The sequence below is a fragment of the Lathyrus oleraceus genome, chromosome 6 (assembly GCF_024323335.1).
Source record: "Lathyrus oleraceus cultivar Zhongwan6 chromosome 6, CAAS_Psat_ZW6_1.0, whole genome shotgun sequence".
In the NCBI taxonomy this organism is placed as follows: Eukaryota; Viridiplantae; Streptophyta; class Magnoliopsida; order Fabales; family Fabaceae; genus Lathyrus; species Lathyrus oleraceus.
Window position 1 is genome coordinate 312863282 of NC_066584.1, and position 19015 is coordinate 312882296.

Below are 19015 nucleotides of genomic sequence, written 5' to 3' on the forward strand. Positions count from 1 at the left end.
TTTCATTCATACTCTATTTATTGACTAAATGTTCTCATGGTCTTATTTGATTCAAGTCATATTTCATCCATTGGTTTTCATGGTCATCATTTGATCCAAGTTTCACTCCATTCTCTTGTCATTCATTGTTTCCATGGCATGTCAAGGTTCATTTTTAGTCCCATTGGTTTAAGTCCACTATCCATTTTGTCAAATCATTCCATGGTCATTGGATTTTAATTTCATTCATTCATTCAAGGCACTTGTTTCAAATTGGTTTCATTGAAAGAAAGAGATCATTTGACTTCAAATTTGTTTCATGTGTTTCATTAGAACATTTTACTAAAAACTACATTCCATTCACTAATTACATTGTCCATACATGTTTCATTGAAAAATTACAAAGAAATACATTCTTTTTGGATAAGTTAACTTTGGTCAACTTTGACTTTTCGGTTAACCAGTTGACCAAAGTCAACTCATCATGTCAACACCCCTAAACCCTAATGTCCTTGTTCTTTAAGATCCACATCATCTTTACACTTGTCCATCACCTACAAAAAGAAATCCAAAACCAATATATGCCACTTATGTCATTTTCAAGCATTTCAAGTCCAACATGTCAAAGCAATTTCAAGCATGAGCTAATTCCAAACCAGACCTAACATCCATCATGCAAATGCATTACATTCCAAATGGAACATAAACCAACAACACATAATAAGTTCACCACTTCAAACCTAGCAAATGACATTTCAACATACCATGCCTAACCTAGACCAAACCTAACATCCATGGCCAAAGCATCACCATACATCCAAGCATGACATTCCACCATATTCCAAACATTTCCATTCATTGCCATTATATACATTCATGACCATCAAGTACATTTCCAAACAACCATGACAAAAGCAACATAAGATTCAAAACAAAAGCATCATGTTATCATATAGTAATACATTTAACAAAATGGCATAGCATAACAACACATATCAAGCACAAGAACTAGCAATCCAACATTCACAATCAACACCTAAAAATCCAACAGTCCTACACCAAATGCAAACAAGCTAATGCAAGCATCCTACAACACATAACAGCCATCAGCAGGACATCACGATGACAATTCACAATCCTGCATCATGGGCATCATAATCAATCCAACAATATTACATCAATTATGTACACAACATCAGCAGGGCATCCAAGTCATTCGAGCCATTTCACTTAACATTTCCAAAATTAAATCAATAAAAAATTTACAATAATAACCATAACACAATCGTGCATGGAAAATGATCGAGCAAACCAATTTAATTTCCACCTCACCAATAAACATCACACTTAACTAAACTGATTTCATCACCAACTAACATTTCCATTAACTTTAACTATAACAACTCATTTCTCAATTCACGCTAACTGAAATCAATTCCTCTAACAAAATCTAATCCTAACCATCCAACTGAATCTCACGCCGTGAATCACCTCTAACAACTTTCCATTCACATTGCTAACCAACAATTAACAGAGTTGGATTCTCTGTTAATTCGTCACCTATAAAACCAGTTCAGAGCTTAATTGAATGATGATGATTCATCACTCTTCCTTACTCTTCAGATATTCATTCAACACCTCACACTCTTTGATTCTCACACACGAACTCTCCCTCACTCTTCAGAGCTTTCCATTCAACTTCTTGCACTCGAACTCACACTTGCCTCTGCTCTCACAATATCTCAAGACTTTTAAGAAGAAGATGAAAAAAGAAAGAAGAAAAAGATTCGAGAGGATTCAAAGCATCTTACCTGAACTCTAGCGTTGCTCTGGTGAGTTGCTTTCATTTTCTTCATCTGTTCACTTCGTGCTTGTTGCCATGGTGTATGGGAGGTTCAGAGGAATCAAAGCCCTAACCTCTAGGGGGTTGATTACGAGAGTGAAGGATTTAATTTTAGTTCTAAGGTTTAGGTTTCTTCGACATGTGGCTTCGATTTAGTTTGTTTAGGAAGAATCAGGGGATATAAACGTGATATTTGGAATCAGAAGAATGAGGTGAAAAAGATGATGTAGTTATTTTGGACACTAGGGTTCCGCCGCCGCTGGAGGCGACCTCCGGCACAGAGGAGGAGGAGCTGAACTCTGTGGAGGGAGCTTCATTGATTTTATTCTTACTCTAAATAATAGCACATGAAATATGTGTTCCTCATGTAACGTGTGCTTTTGCTGAATCATTCACTCAGCTTCCTTGCTGAAATTGACATTGGGCCTTTTGGCCCAATCTCGTGTTATCCACACCTACCTCAGACTTTACACCCCTGCTTCATTTGTTGAAGCCAACATGGGCCTTTGCTTGGGCCTGTGATGTTTGAACCTTTCTATTGATTAATGTACCCCTTTGTTTGAATTGTTTTGACATTTTATTTTGCTATTTTCATTCTTTAATTTTGTTACATTTTGTATGATTGATTAATTCATATTAATGCAAATTGTTGGAAATAAATTGTTAGTTTTAATTAGGGTTTTTAACATTATTAGTGGTTGATTAACTCTTAATTGATTGTTGAAAAAATGAATTAAAAAAAAAGTGATTAATCCTAGTTTTTTATTAGGTTTAGATTTTAATTTCTATGGTAAAATTGTAAATTCCAATGTTAACATTTTCTGCAATGATGTTGCAGCTGTCTGGAGTACATGCTTTACTACCTCTCTTGGCCTGAATTTGGTAGCTTCGAATTTCATAGCTCATGGCTCAACTTTGGAAAGATAAAGTATGTATGTGTTTTATGCGGTAAGCACTTGTTAACAACAGAGTCTTCTAGATTTTGATTTGGTAAATGCATTTTATCAGCCAAGTCTTTTGCTGTTTGTTGTGGTAAGCATATTTTATCTTCATGGACTTTAGGATTTTGTTATATTGAAGGATTTGTAGGGATATCATCATTGTAATAGGGATTTACCCTAGGAATTCATCCCTTTGAACATTTCTCTGAGAGTTATCAAGATCAGGTATGTCACCATAATTAACAACAAATGGCTTATTCAAATTGTTCTTAGAATAAAATCTTGCATGCCTTGGAGACCTCCTAGCAGTGGCAGCGTCCTGGCTCTTTTTTGTATTGTTCTTTTTTCTTGCATTTGAATTGAATACAAAAACTTAACCTGGAGTGTGTTCTGTGTAGGTTTTGGTGATGCTTATAGTTTACTAGGTCACTAGGTCACTAGGTCACCTGAAGAGAATCGAAGATGCATTAGAATTGAAGTGTAGAGATTCAAGACCAAGTCAAATTCAGGTCAAATTGTCAATGATCAATAGGTCAACCTTGTTGACCAAAAGTCAACTATATTTTTTTGGTAGTTTTCTTCATGTAATCTCTTTTATAGTGGTTTTGTAATGTAATAGCTTGTACTTGGATGTAATGACAACTTGAATGTACTTTGCAAAAAACCTCTTGTAATATTCTTATGTTAATGAAATTCTTTTTTTATTCAAAATCAAAGTTTTTTTTGTCTTGCATCCTTATCTTTCTCCTTTACAAAGTACCAATCCATTCCTCAACAAATTGATCCTAAAGTAACCATAATATAGAGAATAAAACCCTAATCCCTATGGAGAGTACTTAGTCACTAAGTACTGAGAATATCCCACATATTCAGATCAAACCAACCAGTCGAATTCATAAAAAAAAAACCTTTGACCTACAAATGGTGTATGATGCAGATGATATGAATGACTGATTCACCTAAATGAATATTTAATAAGAGACTTGTGTATGCAGATGAATGTAGCAATAAGCCAGATAAAACAAAATATGGAGGGGGGGGGGGGGATTTAAGGTATGGTACTAACAATCATGAACAACTAGCATATGTGTCAAATGGATGTGAAATGTGCATTCCTAAATGACCCCTTAGATGAAGAAGTTGATGTTTCACAACCAGTTGGGTTTGTGAAACAAGTCCAAGAAACAAAGTATACATGTTGCATAAAGCCCTGTATGGACTCAAACAAGCTCCAAGAGCTTGGAATAGGAAGATAGATAGTTTCATTAGGGAGAAGGAATATGTGAAATGCACAATTGATCATGGAGTATATGTAAGAAAAATCAAGAATGAATTGCTTATATTATGTCTATATGTTGATGACTTGTTAATAACATGTAGCTGTAAGAAAGAGATTGAAGACTTCAAAGGTGATCTAAGAAAGGAGTTTGAAATGTCTAATATGGGCAACATTTCATACTTCCTTGGTATCTAATTCTACAAGAGTGGTAGAGGCATGATGATGCACCAAAGAAGATATGCAAATGAAGTAATTAAAACTTTTGAGATGGAAGACTGCAATGCAACATCAAGATCTACTGAACAAATACTGCAACTGTCGAAAAAATCAAATGAAGAAAATATCGATCCAACATAGTACAATACATAATACTTATTGGGTCATTAAGATACATTTGTCACACAAGTTATGATCTAGCATATTGTATAGGTATGGTGAGTAGACTCATGCAGAAGCCAAAGGTATCATATCTAGCAGTGACGAAAAGGATACTGCGGCATATCAAAGGAACTAACGACTATGGCATTATGTTTTATGCATCTAATAAAGGAAAAGAATGAAAGCTAGTGGGTTACACCGACTCAAGTTGGTGTAGTGATGTTGAGGATAGAAAAAGCATAACTGGTTATGTGTTTATGCTAGGTGGTGCACCAGTTGCTTAGAGCTCAAGAAAAGAACCAGTAGTAACATTGTCATTGTGTGAAGCAGAGTAAATAGCTGCTTCTCTCTATGCATGTCAAGCAACATGGATGGTGAATTTGGTCAAAGAAATTACAGGGAAGAATCATGGAGAAATTACCATGAATATCGACAACATGTCTGCTATCAATTTGGCAAAGAATCTGATAGCACATGGAAGAAGCAAACATATAGAAATGAGGTTCCATTATCTTCAAGAGCAAGTAGGAAATGTGAAGCTTAACTTGGAACACTGCCGAACTGAGAATCAGATTGCAGACATCATGATGAAAGATGTCCAGGTTGAAGTGTTCAAAATACTAAGAACAATGATGAATGTAGATAGCTTAAACATAATGAATTAGGTGGTGTGTTGAGAATATAATTCTTTATGTCAAAGTAGCATTTCGACAGAGCCTGTTGCTGTCGAAATGCTCTGCGTAAAAAATTGTATAGTTGTTGAAATGTCGAAGAAGTGTGTCTTCGACAGAAATTGAGGACTTAGATTTATTTTTTGTTTTTAACTGAGTTAGGTTAGTTGGAGATTCCTTGGCGTTTTAGAAATCACAACCTATAAATAGAGAGGTACCCTATCATTGTAATGACGCAGTTGCATAAAGAAAAGATTGAATAAATATTTTCAGTTTGAAGGTAGAGAGAAACTATGTAGAAATATTCCCCCTTTTCCCCTTTTCTCTTAAACCCTAATTTCTTTTTTCTTCCCCAATTCATCTTTTATTTTTATTCTTAATTTTTTGTACAACAAAATCATTTTGCAACAAAGGTGTGGTTGATTAACTCGAGTGAAGAGTGAAGAACAAGAAGAGAAATCAATCAAAAGAATTGATTCTTATTCATCAAGATTTATTTGGAATTCTCCATGATTTGGGTGTAATTCCAACATTAGCAATTTTCCGAAATTAACATACTTATTTGGAGACAAAAGATATAAAAAAAAGAAATAGATCGTCTGCTGTCTTTTCTCGACAACCATCACTTCTTCTCTTATTCTAGTGGATCATAGTAAAAATAAATAAATAAATGAGAAACATTTGTTTTGAAAATAGAGAAACTTTTGGATGAGTGGTTGAGATTGGAGTTGAATGAAAGCTACAACAAATGCATAGGAGAAGATCTAGATCTATAAAAACAGGTTTATACTAATAGTGTGCAAGAAGAGCTACATTACTAGATATAAATAAGTAAACCAAAAATGTGTTATTTTTTATAATAAATAGGATTTTATACCATGTGTTATATTTAATTATGAAATGTGTTTTAGTAATTGGTTAATGAGTCTACATGCGTGTTCTTTCTATACATACATATATTCAATTTTTGACTATTTAGCCATGCTAAATATTAGAAATAAGTAAATAAAAAATGCTAATTTTCCAAGAAATCTTAACAAGAAAGTAACAAAGTTGGTGATTATGTTTATGTGAAATTTAGTTCTCATAATTTATAGTATATAGAATACTACATAAATAAAGCATGACTTTGTTCATAACATCAATAACAATACAAGTAACAAAATGTAACAAAGTGACACTTCTCTTATAATATATCAATCTTTCTTCTTTGAAAATATATATTTTTCATACAATTATGGTTTATGCTACATTGTTTTTCTTATTCAACTTTAGTGAGAATTGTGTTATATTATTAAAGAAGCCAACTTTAGCGAGAATGGTGTGTAGAATCAGTTGTTACATCTTATTACATAGTAAATCGAGCCTCACATTCTAGTCTAGATGGAGACACGCCTTATAGGATATGGTCAGGTGAACATGCTGATTATGATAGGCTAAATTTTTTTGGATGCACAAGCTATTATCACGTCAAGGATAACAAACTTGATAATAGAGCCAAGAAAGTTATATTTCTAGGATATGCAAAAGGGTTCAAAGGCTATCTCCTTTGGAGTTTAGAAGATTCTAAGTTTGCGATGAGTAGAGATGTCTCCTTTGATGAAAAATCTATGGTGTCTAATGATGGTGATGTTAAAATATCAAATAAAGTAGTTGAGATAGAATCTACAGACCAACCAGAATCTAGTCATGTTTTGGTGGGGTATCCTGATGTTACTCATAATGAAGAGGATGATGAATTTGATCACGAGGAGGTTCAAAAGGAAAACACATACACATTACAACAATAGTAGCATGAATATTTGGATATCACTATGCTAGAGAGTATTTATAAACTAGTTTAGAACTTTGGGTCACACAAACCTCTGAGGCATTATGGGAGGTAAACTTAGTGGAATATGCACTCTCGGTTGAAGATGATGACTCGATCACCTTTAAGAAAGCTACCAAAGACAAATATAGATAGAGTTGGTTGGTTGTTATGGAGGAAGAGATGCAATCTTTTCATAAGAACAACACAGGGAAGGTGAACTCGTTCCCCGTGGAAAAGAATGTTATTGGTTATATATGGGTGTACAAAAGAAAGGAGGATCCTAACAAGTCTTATAGTATAAGGTATAAGACTAGGCTAATGGCCAAGGTGTTTATAGAAAAATGATAACACGAAAATGTATCGTATTTTTGGCTCAATATGCATTGATTTTTACTCGATTAACACTTACTATTACGCAGTATTTTATGTTTATTGTAGGTATTTATCGATTAAAAGGTTTACCGCAAGCAAAATGGAAAATAGCAAAAAGGAAAGAAAAAGGGAAGAAAAAGAGAAGAAAATGAAGCTTTCAAGGAGATAATGGGCCACCAAAGCAAATGGGCTTGTGGCGCCCATTATCCTAGGAGTGCGGCGCCCGCCACATTGGCTCAAGGGATAGGTGGCGCCCGCCACCAACCCTTGAGAAATGGTTTTTTGTTGTTACAAAGGTGGCACTCACCACTCATTAAAAAGTTAGGGTTGTGGCAACCACCACAACCTAGTTTTCCACCCTTTTCTCCGCCTTTTTAGCCACGAAGCCACTTACCTCTGCTACAAATGAGGAATATGGAAAATATATATAAAGGACCTCTCAGAATCGCACGATCTTTCTTCTCCCAGTTTTCAAGTTTACGATTATTTTTTCATTCAACATTTATTTTCTTTTAGTTTTCTAGGCAGTTTCTTACCTTGTAAAATTGATAGTTTCTCCACATCGGGGACTATTATGGTTTATTATTTTACGCATTTGGGATTCAATTGTAAGGGTTATTCATTGCCAAAGCCTGCCAGAATTATTTTAATCGAAGATTCAAGATTCAGTTCCAGTTCTTAAATTGCAATCCAGGTTTTATTTTGATTACTGTTTTATTTATTTATGCGTTATTGCATGTTTAATTTCCCAGATACCATGTCTGTTACCAGATCCATGTCCGGTTAAACCCTTAGGTATCGGTATGTAAAGACCGTCGAAACGACGGGATTCAATAAATAATTGGTGTTAGTTTTATAAAACATATTTTTCCGGTTTTTAGTTTCTTATTTTAATCAAACTGTTCTTCGTACGAGAGTGCAAAACAAACTAAGGTTACAGTCAATAAAAACGAGAGTTTGAGATTTTAACCAGATAGCTGAAACTAGGAATTAATCCTAAACACACCGAGAGCGCTTTAGGACTAATTAAACTTTATTTATATTCAAAAATTACTTTTAAATTCAAAATGAGACCTCGAGAGCCAAGCATTCTGGTTTAGGAGTATGGTCAGAATCAATAAAAATGAGAGTGTGAGACTAAGTCCTTTCTATAAATAATTTCTACTGAAGAATATTTTAACCAATAAGATTACACCAACTATCTATCAAATCCCTGAAGTTTGAGGTATTACATACCGATATCCCCTATATCCCATATCTTATTATTCTATTTACGTTATAGTTATTTCTCTTCATCCCTCCAATCATAGAACAATCATCAGCCTTAGATTTACATAGCAACATTAGACCATGATACATTCGATTATTAGTCCTTGTGGGTTCGATAATCTTTAAAACTATGTGATAGGACTGTGCACTTGCAGTCACGATTCACATAGACTTACTAAGTCACGATCAAGTTTTTGGCGCCGTTGCCGGGGACTAATTTAGTCGATATCGTAACTTCAGTGTTTCCCAATATAGACTAAGGCACTCTTTTCTCTATTATTATGTATCACCCAAATTTTCTCTACGATTATCACTCCCAGTATTTTGAGGAATTGCAAGATTCCTATAAATCCAACCTGGAAATATTAATGGATGAGACGCAAACTCACTCTAGGATAGAATCTATATGATGGAACACTTTGTGGCTACAAAAACTCTTAAGAATAAAGAAATTAGAAAACATAGTCTCTTTACCAATGAAACCTTTATGCAACTGAACACTGTGGTTGAGTCCCTCGTCACTCACAACGAGGCATTGGAGACTAAAATCTCCCCACTTGCGCATACACCTCTAGGACCTTTCCCTGAGAAACATGTAGATGTTGTAACAATCACCGGTGAAAAGTTTACCGAAAATCCTAAGGGGAGTGATAATGAGGAGGGTTCAGGTGAGAAAAGAGTAGAGATTGAGAAAGAACCGCTGGCACCACCCGAGAGGGAGGTTGTCAAAGAGGTAGATAAGGAAGAACTATGTGTTGTTCCTCCTCCCTATAAATCACCGATTCCTTTCCCGCAAAGGTCTATGGAAGTTAAGGTAGACCCCAAATCCGAAAGATATGAAGAGCTATCGGAAAATATCCACACCAATGCACCTTTATTTGAGACCCTGAATAAGAAGAGAAAATTAGAAGACCATGAAACTAGGGAACTCATTATTATTAAAAGGGGCAAATTAGACTTTGAGGTGGTGGATGAAAAAATTGAACCTAAACCTGAAAAGCTAGCTCTCAGGATAGAGCCAGAACCACCACCACAAGTTCAAAAGGATAAACCACCTCGTAGAAGAAAAAGAAGAAAAGGTGATGGATATGAGAGATGGATTGATAAGTGGCCATGGAAATCAAGGAAAAGTGAAAAGTTTGACCGAGGATTCATCCTCAAAAGATGAGTAAAAGTAAACCTAGTGCTAAACTAGGAAAAATGCCATTTCATGGTCCGACAAGGAATCGTGCTCGGACACATAGTATCCGACAAGGGGATTGAAGTCGACAAGGCCAAAATAAAAGTTATAGAAAACCTCCAACCTTCGAAAACCGTAAGAGAAATACGAAGCTTCTTAGGACACGCCGGTTTCTACCGACGATTCATTAAAGATTTCTCAAAAATCACCAAACCACTGACTGGCTTATTGATGAAAGACGCCGAATTCATCTTTGACGACAAATTCCTAGCGGCGTTTGAACAACTGAAAACAGCTCTTATTACCGCACCTATCATGCAACCGCCCGATTGGAGATTACCTTTTGAAATCATGTGTGACGCTAGTGACTATGCTGTAGGCGCAGTCTTAGGACAAAAAAGGGATAAGAAACTTCATGCAATATACTATGCAAGTAGAACCCTAGACCCTGCACAAATGAACTATTCCACCACAGAAAAGGAACTTTTAGTCGTAGTGTTCGCTCTGGATAAATTTTGTTCCTACCTAGTAGGAGCAAAGATAATTATCTATACCGATCATGCTGCAATTAGATACCTGTTGAACAAAAAAGACGCTAAACCAAGACTCATAAGGTGGATCCTACTATTACAAGAGTTTGACCTAGAAATCAAGGATAAACGAGGCACTGAAAACATCGTGGCCGATCACTTGTCCATAATGGAAGGTATAGAACTTGAATGAGTGCCTATAAACGATGATTTTCCATACAAAAGACTCATAGCCCAATGTAAGACCCCAATTTTGACCCTAAGATCCCTCATGCATTTCATCATAAACATTAACATTGGGATCATACCTTGGCATCCTCCTTACCCCTCCTTCATTGGGTTTATTTTGGGAGAGATCACCAAGCATTTTGTGATTATATCATACTTGTATTTTATCATTTCACTAACAAAAATACCAAAAATATGTCTTTGTATCTATCTAACTCTTTTGTAGGAAGGGACATGATCTCCTTGATTCATTGATCACATCTAGGGTTTGAGACCCTCATGAACAAAGAGCACAATCAAGAATTGACTCAAGAATGGTTATGAGCATCATATATGAGTCCCGATGTTCTCTACATGTTATATTGATCAAGTTTGCTTCAAGAGTTTGAGGGTGATTTGCCTTGGAAACCTTAGTTTGACTAGGAATCTTGAGTAACTTCTCCAATAAGCTATCTCACCAATTGATCAAATTTCTCAAGGGAAACTTCAAATTTCATCATCTTATGCATATATGATCTACCATGAGCCAAGAAAGCCAAGAGAATTGGAAATTAGCAAGTTGGTTGATGGTGGTTGGCCATATGAATTCATCTGATCAAAACTAGGTCTCCCTAGACCCTATCTCCTACAATTTTCACCATATGAAAATGATTCCAAGAAGAAAACTTACTCTAAATTACATTATAAACAACTTTCATGTTGATACCTAGAGCTATTTTTGCTTGGAAAATCATTTTCTATGTTGAAACATTATAGGTCATTTTGTCTAAACCCTAATTTGAAAGTCAACTTCCCAAAGCCATAACTTGCTCAATTTTTATGAGATGAAATATTTCCAAGTTTCACAATCAAATTCAATGTGTCTACTTCAACTTTGATGTTTGGAGTGGGAGATAATTCAACTTCTTTGAACATGTGATATGAGGCTACATTATAGGTCACTTTTGACCTATACCATTGATCAAGTGATTTTTCCAAACTTCAAAAATGCATAACTCTATCATTTCAAATCCAAATTGTTGGTTCTATATGTTGGCATCAATTTTGGTAAAACCTAGAGTTTTCACAAGTTGTCACAAGTGTTGTCTTGACATGAGATAACAGGTTCCTGCAGGGTGTTTAAAATGTGGATGTGCAGGATTTACCTAAGATGTCAGACCCGATGTCAAGACATCTGTATATAGAACATTCAGTCTGAATGTTATGTATTTTGTGATTGCGCTTTTTATGCTAATCTATGTGTGATTGATGAGAAGATTGAATGCGCCATTCAATCAGTAATTAAAACCAGATTTATTTATTTTCCAACAAGATATGATCAGTTGTCATAAGAAGATACGAATGGAAAATAGTTTTAGGGTTTTATGATGTCCAAGCCCAATCAAACACTTCTATATAAAGGGCATGGAAAACCTGGTTTTAACACACAAGAAAAAAGAACGAAATAGTGAGAGAGAATAAGGGTTTCAGTCTTGTGTGAGCGTGTGTATTGTGAGTCATTCATTTATCCATTGATGATTGAATTGGACTGACTTTTGAGTTATAATTTGTCCACTCTAAGCTTTGAAGCATGAGTGTGTGTTTACTTGGTTGAAGCTTTTAAGCAAGATCAAGTATGTGTTCTTGAAGAGTGTCTTCTTTCATTGTAATATTTATTTTTACATCACTGTTGTGATTAAGGGGGAGTGAGTAGGATATCTTATCTAAGAGTTCTTAGATATAAGTCACACGAGTAGAGATTAGGTGAAAAGACTGTAACTTGGAGTTGTTTACTAAGAGTCTTTGAACTAATTCTGTTTAGTGGATTTCCTTCTTGGCTTGGTAGCCCCCAGACGTAGGTGAGTTTGCACCGAACTGGGTTAACAATTGCTTGTGTCACTTGTACTATTGTTCTTTATCTTTTATCCTGTTTATATTGTTCAGATATTAGTGTCGTGACATTACCTTCGACATCTCATATCTGATACCAGAATTTCAATTGGTATCAGAGCAGGCATCCTGCTCTGGTTCTGGGTGAGATCTAGGGACGTTACTTTCTCGTACTATGGATAGAGACGGAGGATCTGTTCACAAACCACCAATTCTGGATGGATCTAACTATGACTACTGGAAACCTCAAATGGTAGCCTTCCTGAAATCTTTGGATAATAAGGCTTGGAAGGCTGTTCTAACAGGCTGAGAACATCCAGTTATTACTAAGGAAGGAAAAGTTACAACTGATAAGAAGGTTGAGGAACAATGGACCAAGGAGGAGGATGAACTAGCCCTTAGAAACTCTAAAGCATTGAATGCTATATTCAATGGGGTTGATAAGAACATCTTCAGACTAGTGAACAACTGTGAGGTGGCTAAAGATGCTTGGAATATTCTCAAAACCACTCATGAAGGTACCTCTAGAGTGAAGATGTCTAGATTGCAGCTGCTTACTACCAAGTTTGAAAATTTGAGGATGGAAGAAGATGAAAATATTCATGACTCTCATATGAATATCCTTGAAATTGCTAATGCCTCAGGAGCCCTGGGTGAGAAGATGTCAGATGAAAAACTAGTAAGGAAAATACTCAGGTCACTTCCCAAGAGATTTGCCATGAAAGTGACAGCCATAGAAGAATCTCAAGACATTTGCAATATGAGAGTGGATGAGCTAATTGGATCCCTCCAAACATTTGAGTTGGGAATGTGTGATGGATCGGAAAAGAAAGTCAAAAGCATAACCTTCATGTCAAACACTGAAGAGAAAGAGGAAGAAAGTAGTCAAGATACTGATGAAGATTTGGAAAATAATGTAGCATTACTGGGAGACAGTTCAACAAACTCCTGAAAAGATGGATGTAAGGTCTAAGTCTAATGTCAAGAACATCTCATCTGACATCAGTAGGTCCAATGATGGAAGAAGAACAAGATCTAATGAAAAGTCCAAACAAGAAAAAGGAGTTCAGTGCCATGAATGTGATGGGTATGGACACATTAGAGATGAATGTGGGACCTACCTCAAGAAACAGAAGAAGAGTCTTGCTGCTACTTGGTCTGATGAAAGTGAAACAAAAGGAGAGTCTGCCAATCTTGTGTCTGCCTTGACTGGAAGATGGGGTTCTGATGAAGACTCAAGTGATGATGAAGTAACCTTTGATGAGTTAGCCACTACCTACAAAAAGTTGTGTTACAAAAGTGAAGATGTGTGTCAACAAGTGGAAAATCAGAAGAAATTGATAACACAACTGGAGGATGAGAAGACAAAACACTTGGAAACCATCTCTAAGTTGAAGATTGAAGAAGTGTTCTTGAACTCCAAACTGGATGAGATGACAAAGTATGTCAGAATGCTAAACAATGGATCTGACACCTTAGACAAAATTCTCCAGACTGGAAAAATGGCAGGAGACAAGTCTGGCCTTGGGTTCAATGAATCCAAACCTGAGTGTAGTCACACTGGTAGCAAACCAAAGATGTCACATCATGTGTCACAACATCATAAGGAAAGACAACATAAAGGAAAACACCAAAGATGGAGATGTCATTACTATGGAAATTTGGCCACATAAAACCATTCTGCTTTAAGTTGTATGGCTATCCTAGTCCCTTTCATCATCAACCTAGACCCAAACACCACATCCCTGTCAATAGAAAACAGTGGGTCCCTAGGACTGGTGCTACTTACCTGATAGCTCACACTTCCTTTAGAGCTTCAGCCAAAGAAGACTGGTATTTTGACAGTGGATGCTCCAGACACATGAATGGAAGCAAAACCCTGCTAATTGACCTTCATGCTCATGCCACCAGCTATGTAACCTTTGGTGATGGAGAGAAGGGTGAAATCAAGGGGATTGGAAAGCTAAATTGCCCCGGAGTCCCTAACCTTGACAATGTGCTACTTGTTAAAGAACTGACTGCAAACCTAATCAGCATTAGTCAACTGTGTGACCAAGGTCTAAATGTAAACTTCACAAAAACTAAATGTCTGATTACTAATAAAGAAAATGAAGTGATCATGAAAGGAGTCAGGTCTAAGGACAACTGCTATATATGGAGTTCTCAAGAAACTGGTTATTTATCAATGTGTACTCTAGTCAAAGGAGAAGAAGTGAATCTATGGAAGCAAAAATTGGCCCATCTGCATCTTAAAGGAATGAAGAGGATTATATCTGTTGAAGTTGTCAGAGGAATTCCAAACTTAAAGATTGATGAAGGAAGAGTTTGTGGGGAGTGTCAGATTGGAAAACAGACAAAGATGTCACATTAGAAGATCAAACATGACACCACTTCCAGAGTGCTGGAACTTCTCCATATGGACTTGATGGGACCTATGCAGGTGGAAAATCTTGGTGGGAAAAAGTATGCTTATGTGGTGGTGGATGACTTCTCCAGATACACCTGGGTCAATTTTATAAGGGAAAAATCTGATGTATTTGAGGTATTCAAAGATCTTTGCATAAGACTTCAAAAAGAAAAAGAAAGTCAGGTTATCAGAATCAGAAGTGATCATGGGAAAGAATTTGAGAACAGTAAATTTGCTGGATTCTGTTCATCTGAAGGAATTAGTCATGAGTTCTCATCTCTCATTACCCCTCAGCAAAATGGTGTGGTAGAAAGGAAAAATAGAACTCTCCAAGAATCTGCCAGAGCTATGATTCATGCTAAGAAATTGCCCTACCACTTCTAGGCTGAAGCTATGAACACAACCTGCTATGTTCACAACAGAGTAACCTTGAAGAAAGGAACTCCAACTACTTTATATGAAGTATGGAAAGGAAGAAGACCCACTGTCAAATACTTCCATGTGTTTGGTAGTAAATGTTATATCCTGACTGACCGTGAACAAAGAAGGAAGATGGATCCCAAGAGTGATGAAGGAATATTTCTAGGTTACTCAACAAACAACAGAGCATTTAGGGTCTTTAATTACATAACAAAAGTAATGATGGAATCTATCAATGTGGTGGTTGATGATCAACAGACTGATGTCACAGACGATGTTGAGACATCTCTAAATGATGCCCCAGCTGAGTTCCCAGACAAAAGTAATAAGAGTGAACCTACTCAAGCTGAACCTGAAGCTGATAAAATTAATAAGGGACCCTCTATCAGAATTCAGAAGGATCATCCTAAAGATCTCATTATATGAGATCCAAATACAGGGGTCACAACTAGATCAAGGGAAGTGATCTCAATTAGCTGTTTTGTGTCCAAGATTGAGCCCATGAATGTCAAGGAAGCCTTAACTGATGAATTCTGGATCAATGCCATGTAGGAAGAGTTAGGCCAATTCAAGAGAAATGAAGTATGGGAACTGGTTCCAAGACCTGAAGGAATAAATGCTATTGGAACAAAGTGGGTTTACAAGAATAAATCTGATGAACAAGAGGTGGTTACTAAAAATAAAGCAAGATTGGTAGCACAAGGATACACTCAAGTTGAAGGAGTTGACTTTGATGAAACATTTTCCCCTGTAGCTCGCCTTGAGTGCATTAGACTATTGCTTGGAGTGACATGTATTCTGAAGTTTAAATTGTTCCAAATGGATGTAAAAAGTGCCTTCTTGAATGGTTACTTAAATGAGGAAGTGTATGTTGAACAACCTAAAGGGTTTACAACTCCAAATCTTCCAAAGCATGTGTATAAGTTGAGGAAAGCCCTCTATGGTTTGAAACAAGCTCCTAGGGCTTGGTATGATAGACTCACAATGTTTCTCATTGACAATGGATACAGGAAGGGAGGCATTGATAAGACCTTATTTGTTAAAAATGAAGGAGGAAAACTCATGGTGGCTCATATATATGTGGATGATATTGTGTTTGGTGGGATGTCAGATAAGATGGTCGAACATTTTGTTAAACAAATGCAGTCTGAATTTGAAATGAGCCTTGTTGGAAAGCTAACCTATTTTCTTGGGCTACAAGTCAAGCAGATGGAAGATTCTATCTTTCTATCTCAAAGCAAATATGCCAAAAGCACTGTTAAGAAGTTTGGCATGGAGAATGAAAGTCATAAAAGTACACCTGCTCCTACTCATCTGAAAGTCTCTAAAGATGAAAATGGTGTTAGTGTAAATCAAAGTCTCTATAGAAGCATGATAGGGAGTCTGCTATATCTTACAACAAGCAGACCTGACATTGCTTTTGCTGTAGGTGTTTGTGCTAGATATCAAGCTGGACCAAAAGTCAGTCACATAAACCAAGTGAAAAGGATACTGAAATATGTCAATGGCACCAGTGACTATGGGATGCTGTACACTCATGGATCTGTACTGACTGGATACTGTGATGCTGATTGGGCTGGAAGTGCTGATGATAGGAAAAGAACATCAGAAGGATGCTTCTTCTTGGGGAACAACTTAATTTCATGGTCCAGTAAGAAACAAAATTGTGTGTCTTTGTCCACTGCTGAAGCTAAGTACATAGCAGCTGGAAGTAGTTGTTCTTAACTGGTTTGGATGAAACAGATGCTGATTGAATACAATGTCACGCAAGATATCATGAAATTATACTGTGACAACCTGAGTGCTATAAATATTTCTAAGAATACTATTCAACACAACATGACAAAACATATTGATATTCGTCATCATTTTATTAGAGAACTAGTGGAAGATAAAATCATAGTCCTAGAGCATGTTGCTACTGAAATATAGTTAGCTGATATCTTTACAAAGGCCTTGGATGCAAATCAATTTGAATCTCTAAGAGGGAAATTAGGGATTTGTATTTATGAGAATTTGTAGCAATTAATTTGGAGTGGAAAAGGTAATAAAATTATTGTCTGCCTACTGATCGCGACTTTATGAGTCGAATTTGGGGTACAAACTGCAAGTGCACAGTTCTATCGCGTAGTTTTAAAAGATATCGATCCCACAGGGACTTATGAATCGATATACGTTATCTAAGGTTACTTCGTAAAGCTAAGGTGGATAATGTTTGATTGTTTGGGGGAAAAGCTAAAAACTAAACTAAGATCTAGATTAAATATTAATAAAGCGGATATCGGTATGTAGTTCGTCGTAATTAGGGAATCAATTCTTTGTCGGTTTCCTGGTTTTAAAATAAATCTTTTCAGTTGACTTTATTGATTAAAAGTTTTATCTCAAACTCTCGCTCTGTTGAATAAACCATGATTTTATGTTAATGTAGCTGTCACTTATAATTAAGTCAAAAACCAGTTTTTGAAAACAATAGAATCCGTAGAAACTCTTTTTAAGAAAACACTGACCGTTTAAACACCCTTATCTCAAACTCTCGCTCTGTTGACTTAGGTTATATAATTAAATTCGAATGCTTAACTCTCGTCCTCACATTCAATCTTTAAAAATACTTTTTGGAAAAGATCAGAATTTAATTAACTCTAAAACTTGCTCTCGCCCTGATCTAGAATTAATGTCTAATTTACACTGTCCAGTTAAAACCTCAAACTCTCGCTCTATTGATTTTAACTTCTTTATGTCTTTTACTTTCGTAAAAACCTTTGTTATTAACCCTGTAAATTGAGACCGTAAAAAGAGTGATTTTAATTTTAAATTTAATTAAACCGACTTAGTTTTGATTCCTTATTCCGCTTACTTTACATACCGATATCTAAGCGAATTAGCCAGACATGCTAAACAAACTTAAATACTTATCATGCATAAACAGACTCATCCCAGGCAAATAATATAAATAAATAATAAAACAAAGCATTAAATAATAATTAAAGAACCTGAATGAGTTAAACAATAGTCTTGAACACTCCACCACAAGCCGGTAGGATTTGTTCTTGGATTCTTCAATTAAACAACAAATTAAAACGAAGGAAATAAAAACTAGATTCTAACGTAAGGTTAGATCCGGTAAAAAGGTACACAATAGTTTCCGGTGTAGAAACTATTGTGCAAAAAGAATTAACTAAATGCTAAAAAGGAAAATAGAAATTGCAAGGGAAATAGTGTAGAACTCGTAAAAATAATAAAGAAACAATGCCTAAGCTGCTGGAAAAGAAAATATGCAAAAGCGAAAACGGCAAAGAAAAATGTGGAAAAGCGTGGAACCCTTTTAGGTTTGGAAAGTGGCTATTTATATTGGTGCCTTGAGTAACTGCCTCCGCTTCAAAGGTCTTCAACGTGCATAAAAGTTGGGCGTGGATATAGGGCTCAACTCTCCCTCAACGTCTCTGAAGCGTTCCTTGCGCCAAAAATGTAGGGGAATGGTGTGACGTTCGTCACACCATGTGTGACGTCCGTCACAGGAGTGTGCAAGGCGTGACGCTCGTCACGGCCTCTGTGACGTCCGTCACAGGCACAGCACCTGTGTTTTGTGCTTTGGGCTGGGCTTTGATATTTGGCTCATTTTCTCTCCTTTTTGCACCTCCTTTTCTTCCATTTTTACTTGTGCTTCAAATAAACCACCTGAGACAAATAGGAAGAAAATACCGCGTAATATCTAATAAAATGAAGTGAACTGAAATAAATAATAATATAATTTAATTGAATTAAGTCCTAAAATATGATATAATTTCATGTTATCACCTACTTAAAATAAAGTGCCCCATTTATGGTAAATCATCACC

The 19015-nt window shown here is 36.0% G+C and overlaps 1 long non-coding RNA gene across 1 annotated transcript; it reads right to left on the reverse strand.

Moving 5' to 3' along the window:
- Window positions 1-278: 278 nt before the first annotated feature.
- On the reverse strand, window positions 279-2226 carry LOC127097029 (uncharacterized). The gene is made up of 2 exons (XR_007792900.1): window positions 1791-2226; window positions 279-533 (listed from the first exon to the last, which is right to left on the reverse strand). It is a non-coding gene; the product is annotated as an uncharacterized LOC127097029 (long non-coding RNA).
- Window positions 2227-19015: the final 16789 nt, after the last annotated feature.